General features: G+C 42.1%; 1 pseudogene; it reads left to right on the top strand.

The window, feature by feature from the left end:
• Nucleotides 1-2353: 2353 nt before the first annotated feature.
• On the top strand, nt 2354-6964 carry LOC127189856 (dynein light chain Tctex-type 3-like; annotated as a pseudogene).
• Nucleotides 6965-8817: the final 1853 nt, after the last annotated feature.

The raw sequence follows: 8817 nt of genomic DNA, 5'->3' as shown, positions 1-8817 counted from the left end.
TCATTTCTATAGACAGGTATGAAGAGTTCTGAAAAAAAGAAATGACTGCATTAGAGATTATAGGAATAATGTGTCCCCCCTTTTTTCTGGGTGAAATTTCTTGGATTTGTCTCTTACTCCTGCTATGTACTAGCTCTGATCTATTTTGGGTTTCTGTCACTGTGATAAAACATTGGCCAAGGCCTGGAGAGATGGCTCAGAAGTTAAGAGCACTGTCTGCTCTTCCTGAAGGTAATGAGTTCAATTCCCAGCAACCACATGATGGCTCACAACCATCTATAACGAGATCTGGTGCCCTCTTCTGGCATGCAGGTGTTACATGTAGGCAGAGCGCTGTATACATAATAAATAAATCAATCTTTAAAATAAAAAAAAACACAACAAAACAAAACACTGAACAAAACCAGCTTAGTGAGGAAAGGGCTTATTTGACTTACAGATTATAGTCTGTCTTCAAGGAAAAGCCAGGTCAGGAGCTCAAAGCAAGACACAACGGAGGCTGCTTCCTGGCTTGCTTCACCTGGCTACCTTTCTTATATAGTCCAGGCTGACCTACCTAGGGGATGGCACTGCCCACAGTGGGTTGTGTTCTGCTCTGTCAGTTAGCAATTAAGAAAATGCCTTATAGATATAGCTGCACAACAGTCTATATTGGTGTCAAGTTGACAGCTATGAAAGGCATAAGTGAACATAAACATAATTCTGAACATAAGAGGCCCATACTTGGTCTAACATATACATTTAAGAATGCTGCAGGCCTGCCTTCCTTCTGGAGGCTCTCACAGGAGCCTATCTGGCCTTTTGTAGATTCTATAAAGAAGGCCCAGAACTTCCTAGCATCCTTTCTTCTTCAAAACCAGCCATAACTGGTTGAGACTTCCTGCCCTTGTACCACTGTGATGCTGATTCTCTTCTCTCTGTGTCCATCTAAAGCAACCCTACAGCCATGCCAGGCCCGCCGGATAATTTAGGGTTAATCTTATTTTTGGTCATCCGAGTATCTATCCACCTGTCATGCTGCCATTCCGTTTAAACCAGTCGTTTCAGAGCTGGTACTTGTCCCTTCGTTCTCTTTTCTCATTCTAAGTTAGTTAGCCAGAGTCAGCGGAAGACCTTAGAACAAATAATGTCCTAGGATGAGTAAAGAAATTCTATCCGATGGAGCCTGCCTAATCTCTGTTTCTCATTTTAAAAAAATTATTTATTTTAAATTATATGTATTCGTGTGTGTCTGTGTCAAGGTATGCGCACACACAAGCCCAGAACATCCTGGAGCTACAGGTAGTTATGAACCGCTTCACATAGCTGCTGGGAGCAGAACTTGGGTTTTCTGCAAGGGCAGTAAGTGTCCTCCACTGCTGAGCCATCTCTCCAGCCTTCTAGCTGTTTCTTAAGGCCGGTAGCATGTTTTTTCCTTAGACCTAGGACTGTGTTCCTGGGTGCACAAAGACAGAACCTGTATTCTTATAAAGGAACAGGGATGTGTTGCCTCATTAAAAAAAATTTTTTTTTTTTATTTCTAACACAGGATACCTTAAATATTTTTCCAGAGTTCAGAAGACAAATTGAGGTGTTTTTTTGTTTTTTTTTTTTTTCCTTCCTCTGCTAGGCAGGTGGTTGAAAGTTGTACAATGCTGTTTTTCAGGCTATAAAATCACAATGTCCTTGTGCCTAAGCTCACTAAAATAGAAAAATTGGGCTGTATTCATTTGCATTTCAGTCTACTCTTTTGAGTAGATTTTTATATCTGATTCTTGCTATAATTATTTACATCTCTGGTGGAAATGCCACATCCAGTTGCAGATTAATTATACAATTATTAAAGGCCTCGATAGAGATCTCAAATTTCACTGTTAACATCTAGAGAAACACACAGGAAATTGAGGAGCTAAATCAGATATTTCCTGAGTGTTCTACTGGGCAACAACATTCATACGTACCTTCAGATTGACAGTGCCATGTAAATTTTCCCTAATGAAGTGATTTGGAAGGTAAGAGGGTTGGGAAGGCTCAGAGCCAAAGCTCTCTGTTGCAGTTACTGAAGTCTCTTCCAAGCCATTTAGTCACCTAGAAATGCTAGTGGGCACATACTCAGTACCAGGACCTTTGGAATGCAACAAGCACTCTGACATCACATTCTGCAACTTGTGAGGTGAGGATGCGTCATCACTCCTTAGTCTGTGCAAATCACCTTACCCAGCAAGGGCAACCCTTACCCTGCAGGCCCGCCTTTCCCAGGAGAAGGCCAGCAGCTCAGGAAGGAACAGACTCCCACACAGATTCACAATTCTGTGTCCTGTGACTAGGCGTCTGTGGGAACAGGAACAGAGGTGGGAGTATCTGACTCTCGGCGATGCTGGGGCACCGGAAAAGGTTCTTGGAGGGTAGGTGAGCCGCCGGAGCCAAGTCTTAAAGATCTACAGGTGATGGCCAAATGAGAAATAAAACCAATGGCTTCCTTGGCCAATCTAGCGGTCTGGGCAGAGGAATAGAGCAGCGTGCAAAAGCTTCCTGCACTGTGAGAACTGTGGACTCAGCCTTGGATTGTATCATTGGAGGTTGTTTCCTGAATCTCCAGAGGACACCAAAAGTGGTGAATGGTCAAGGCCCTGAACCTATAAATAGCAAAGTCTTTGCCTGTGAACCAGTCACATCCTCCTGCATATTTGAAACCATCTTTAGGATGCCCTGGAAATGCCATGTAAACAGTTGTGGTACTGCATTGTTTGGAAAACGAGAAAAGAAACAAACAACAACAACCAAAAACAAAAAACAAAAACAAGAAGTTCAAACTATTGAATAAGGGCCCAGCTTCCCCCCTCCCCCTTTTTTTCTTTTTACATCTGTAATTGGTTGAGTTTATGGATGTGAAATCCAGAGCAGCATAGGACTCACTATGTACCATTGTGACCCAAGTGTGCCACATGTGATTCAAGTGACAATAAAGGGTGCAGGGGCAGGGCGCAGACCATCGACCCTTTCTGCTCTGACTCAGGAAAACAGGTATTGGGAGTTTTAGATGAGCTATCATAAGTAAAATGTCTCAGACAGGGCAGGCAGTGCGTGTCAGCAGCCACTGATGACAGGGATAATCACAATCTCATTATGCAAGGTTGAAAAAAAAAAAAGATAGGCCAAGTCTGCAGTGCCCGTGCCAGTGAGTGTTGATATGATACTGTTGTCTAGGGACATTGTTAAAGGGCTTTTGTTGTTTGTTTTTGAGATGCAAACTGAAGCTTTGTAGATTTACAAACATTATGTCATGAATGTTGCAAAATTGATGAAACCCTGGTGGACCATCAGAGACTGGGGAAGACAAATGCCGTTTTTATCTGTTTGTGCTCAGAACAGAACCATCAGCTGTAACGGTTATGGCAGACTGGTTTGGTTTCTTCCTGAGCACTGGTAAACCTAGAGCCTGTGCCTACCATCCGGTGGCTTCTGAGGGAAGGATGGGAGCACGGGACAAATGTGGGTGAAGTGCTGGAGGGCTGCTGTCTCCTGTGTTGCTGCCTCCAGGCATCAGCTCTGCTCACTAGTCCCTGTCAGCCAGACCCTGTTCACTGCTGGCCCAGATTTCCTCTGGGAATGCTGGTGGCACTCTGCCTATTCCTACTGTTTCCTTTTACAGACATCTAGTCTTTTGACTTTACAATGTCCAGTTACTTTTTTGTAAGCATTGCCTCTGGCTCATCCCTTGCTTCGGCATGAGGGGAGGGGGCATTAGGGATAGGGGCTTTAGGGGTAGGGGCGTGAGGGGTGGGGGCATAAGGGGTGGGGGCATGAGGGGTGGGAGCGGGGCATAGCTTCCTACTTTCTTGTGATTCTCTTTAAGGTGCTGGTTGCTCTTGAAGATATTTTAAGGTTTATTTTCATCTCAATAAGAAATGGTCTCAGCTGGGCGTTGTGGCGCACACCTTTCCTCCCAGCACTCGGAGGCAGAGGCAGAAGCCAGCAGATTGCTGTGAGTTTGAGGCCAGCCTGGTCTACAAAGCAAGTACAGGACAGCCAGAGAAACCCTGTCTCGAAAAACCAAAACCAAAACAAAACAAAACAAAACAAAAAAAAAAACCCACCAAAAAAAAAAACAAAAAAGAAAGAAAGAAAGGAATGATCTCTATAGCATTTGTTTGTCCTTTGATTTTGGCAGCTAATTTATGGCACACTTTGGGGAATGTCTAGTTACGTAAGCCCACTTCTGTGAATGAATACCTACTTTTATTAATTACGTAAAACACCTTTCCATTTCTAATATCATCTTGCATTAATTTTACTTTTGAGACAGAGTCTCACTGTAACTCTAGCTAATTTGGAACGAGAGAGAGAGAGAGAGAGAGAGAGAGAGAGAGAGAGAGAGAGAGAGAGAGAGAGAGAGAGAGAGAGAGAGAGAGATCTGCTTGCATCTGTCTACTCCATGCTGGGATTAAAGATGTGTGCCAATATGCCAGGCTCCAAACTGTCGTTCTAATTATCATTTACACCATAGTTTTACATCACTGTGTTTAGGAACCTGTAGTTTAATGATTGAGTTGGGAGACAATGCTTTTTCTTGTTAAGTAGCTGTATTTGTTTATAACAGTAAACAGCTTTTCAAGGCACTAGATTTAGGCCTCTAGAATTGGGAATCTTCCCGTTAGGTTCAGGAATATAAACATTTCCATCACTCAATCGTAATTACCATTCAAGACTTTAAAGTTACCTGTATGTTCTATCAAAGGCTATAAAGACAGATATTATCAAAACAACAAGTAATAGTGTTGGCAGATCTGAAGGATTTGGCCTATGTCCGGTAAAGTTGAACCTTTTGTCCTCATCTCTGTCCTGTGGTCCTAGTCATATCTCGGAACTATAAACCTGAACATAACCAGAATGTTTGATTCTTATGCTTGAAAGTCTAAACGTGATTTATTTGGTAATTTTTACTAAAGTGCTGGAGATTTAAAGTATAACGCATGCTATTTTAAAATAAAACTAGACTTTTTAGAAGTCTAGAAAGCCCATGCTAATTCTCTGCCTTTGGGATATGCATTCTGGCCATTTGTTCTTAAGCATTTCAACCAAAAAATGCTTTAATGGAATGTTACAGTGCCTGCTCATTATCTTGAATTCGCTTGCAGGTCATTTGTTCTTAACTGGCTTTTTTTTTTTTTTTTTTTTTTTTTTGTGAGCATTCGTCATGGGTTGCTCTAAGGAAATCAGTCTCAATTGTTCATAACAAAAGGCATGTTTTAAAATGAAATATCTGAGCAAAGCTGATTCTGGGTTTTTTTTTTTTTTTTTTTTTGTTTTTCGTTTTTTGATGCTTCTAGTGGTACAGATGTTGGCATTGTGATGAAACAGAGCTTATCATTGGCGTCACTGTAACAGTAGGTTCCCTGGGGCAGCTGGAGATGAGAGTCTGTTATAATGACATGTTGAACAAATGCTTACGCTGAGGATGTGCAAGTGTGACCATGCCGCGCGCAGTTCTGTGCTGTAACAAAACAGACTCAATCTGGATCCTTATTGGTGTCCTCCTTTCTCTTTCAAGTAAGGCTCTGCAGTAGTGCCAGACCTGTCTTTTAAAAGTACTCGGCATGGTTTTGTTTTATAATTCTGCAGCGAAAGAGGACTTGAGATTTAAGCAACAGATGGAATTTATTCTGGCTGTCTTGCATATAGGAAGATACTAAGCAGTCCTGTAGAGTGCTTTGCTGACTTGCTGGGAAGGAACAAGGAGCACCTCAGGAAAATGTGCTACAGTAATTCTCGAAAATGCACAGTAAAAGTGCCAACTTTTTTTTTTTTTTTTAAGCACTGTTTGTATCATTTAGCTCTTAGAAGAATGGGAGTGCCAAGGCTGAAGTGAACGCAGTGAGCAAGCGCTCCCAGGTCTCTGGGACGTTGCTTCTATGGGCTTCCTCAAGGACTTTTGCCAAGCTGTGGGGTTGCTTATCTCTGATCTAGATGTTCTGAACTAAGGAATTTAGTTTGAGAAAATAATTGGATTAGTTATGGAGTGTGATAATGGTCATTATATCAAATGTTGGAAATACCTTAGATTTTTATCAATACATACATAGGAGTTTGGTTTTCTTATTTATCGGATGCCTTGTAGCTACATAGAGTGAGGCTTTGAAGGAAAAATGTGGTATTGTAAAGGAGAAGCAGTGAGATTTGTGGGTATCTACTGTCAATGTCATAAGAAGTCCATGATATAATCATACTTCACATACATTGAAATTGAAGGTATAAGTCTGTGTTACTATGAAAAAGGCGTTCACAGCTGATAATATGGAAGCTGCAAGTTAATGAGCATTGTATGTATTAAAAACAGACAGGCATAGAGAAAGATGAACACCCAGAGCGTTCATAGACATATCTCTGAGTGATGAGATTATTGGTAACTTTCATCTGTTACTTCCTGTGTGTTTACAAATGTTTGTACAAATAACAAATATCTCACAGCCAAAGAAACCGTGGAGGGGCACCACCTCCCCTGCTGCAAGGTCAGCTTTATCGCTGATAAAAGCACATAATGGAGTCAAAGTGTGTTGATGGAGTCTTAGGAGGTGAGGCCTATAGTCAGAATGACCATGGTGGACCGCAAGCATAGTGGAGCAATCCGCAGCACATTTGGCAAAGTTGGGAAAGCTGTAAACACATTGTGACCTGTGCAGTGGTCCAGAGGGTTTCACATGGCCAGCTCATGCCTTGCCAACACTACATCTGATGGAACATATACTGTAAGATGGAAAAACCATATCGTGAATTGCATCATTAATGTTTTTGCAATCACTGTTGTCCTGTAACCAACTAACTATGTTGGGCGAAAGCCATTAACTTAAGAGTTTGTATGTGTAGCCTTTCTAGAAAGAGCAATAGTTACTTATTAATGTGATAGTTGACAAGTGTGCAATATGCTTCACAGTTATTAACAAAGAACTGGATATTGTAGGCAGGAGTTGGCAAGTTATCTCATTAAAAAAAAAAATACCCAAAATACCCTTCGTATCAGAGTGAAATTGAACAAGGTAAGAGCGTTTTTTAGAGGAGGAGAAAAGCGCAGAGGGCTGGAGCAGGGAGACAATTGAGAAGAGGCTATCACAGCATGGTACATATGAAGATGACATCATGAAACCCATTAGTTTTATCTGCTATCCTAAAAGTTAATTTTTAATAAAAGGAGAAGTAGGATAGGAATCTCATCAGTGAGTAAACACTTGCTGAGTGTGCTCAAGGCCCAGGATCCTGGCCTTCAGGAAGAGAAGTGGCCAAAAGATACTGAGAGCTACCTTGTGAGCCACTGTGCCGACGGCTAGTGATCTGTATTTCTAGGAGCATTTAATTTTATTAGAGTGATAGCCAGAAGAAAGAGGACACTAACCCTCAGCCGCTAAGGAAATGAAACAGTTATTGAAAGGTAACAAGACCCAGCTGGTTCAATAAAACCTCCTGATATTCAAGAGGCAATGACACTCCTTATAGGAGTTTGAGGAATGGGGAATACACTACTAGAACTTTCCTGCAAAAATCAGAGAATGGTCATGTTACTACTTCACCTTTTAAAATATATATGGGGAGGAAGTATCAAGACAGAATTTCTCTGTGTAGCCCTGGCTGTCCTGGACTTACTTTGAAGACCTCGAGGTTGGCCTCGAACTCATGAAGATCTGCCTACCTCTGCCTGCTAGAGTGCTGGGATTACAGATGTGCGCCACCGCACCCAGCTAATATACTTTTATTATTATTTTTGAGAATTTTGTATTCTGATCATATTCGCCATCTACTCTAACCTCTAACTCCTCCAAGATCCGTTCTCACTCCCTGGCCCCTCCAGCTTTGTGTCCCCCTCCTGCCTGCTTTTAAAAATAGTCCACTCAGTTCAGTTTTCACTACCTGGCAACTCACAGGTTTGGAGCTGTCCACTGGACCTTAGTTGGCTTACCAGGGGCCACACCCCTAAAGAAAACCAACTCCTCCTTTCTCAGAAGCCACCAACTGTCAACAGTTCTCGTCTGGACTGGAGCCCCTAGCTGTCCCAGGTTGGGATGTTAAGTGATCTGGTGCAGGTCATGTGCACGCAGCCACAGCTGGTGTGAGTTCTTGAGTGCAGTGGATCTGTCACCTCTAGAAGACACTATTTCGCTCCAGTCCTCCCCTCCTGTCTCAGACAGTGTCTCTTACCTCTCTTCCTCAGAGGTCCCTGGGCCTTGAGAAGTGGCCATGGGACATAGATGTCCGCCTTGTGGCTGAGCATGCCACAGACACTTATTCTCTTCGCTCTTTGAATCGTTGTGAGTTTCTGTGTTAACCACTGTCCACATACGTCCTTCTTTGATGAGAACTCAGAGCTATATTAATCTATGAGTACCAAGGTACAACTCTAGGGCTGTTTGATACTCTATCTGCTTTGTTTAAAAAAAAAAAAAAAAAAAAGTAGTAGATTCACTCTTGGCCTGTGAGCTCCCCAGCTGTGGCTTCTGTAGTACCAAGCATGCATCTCCATTGTACTTTTTCTGACCGTACTGAAAAAGATTTTCAAGTGTTGTTAGTATGTCAAAATAATTCGAATACCAACAATTGGCAAGGAATGTATGTATGGACGTGTGCACTGCAGATCGATCTTTCTAATGGCTGCTGATAGAAAGCCTTTCAACAGTATACCATCAGATAGACTCAGGGTACTAGCAAATATCATGACCAAGTTGAGTCCATCAAGGAGTGGAAGCTTGGCTTGAAATCAGAGAACCTTTCTGCATATTAAGTGGACTAAAATAGAAAACTCTGTATGATCATCTCAAGAGGTGCCCAGAACGCTTTGCTAAAATTCAGTCA

The sequence above is a fragment of the Acomys russatus genome, chromosome 5, assembly GCF_903995435.1.
Source record: "Acomys russatus chromosome 5, mAcoRus1.1, whole genome shotgun sequence".
NCBI lineage: Eukaryota > Metazoa > Chordata > Mammalia > Rodentia > Muridae > Acomys > Acomys russatus.
The sequence above is the reverse complement of the archived record's forward strand: the minus strand, read 5'-3'. Positions and strand labels throughout refer to the sequence as shown.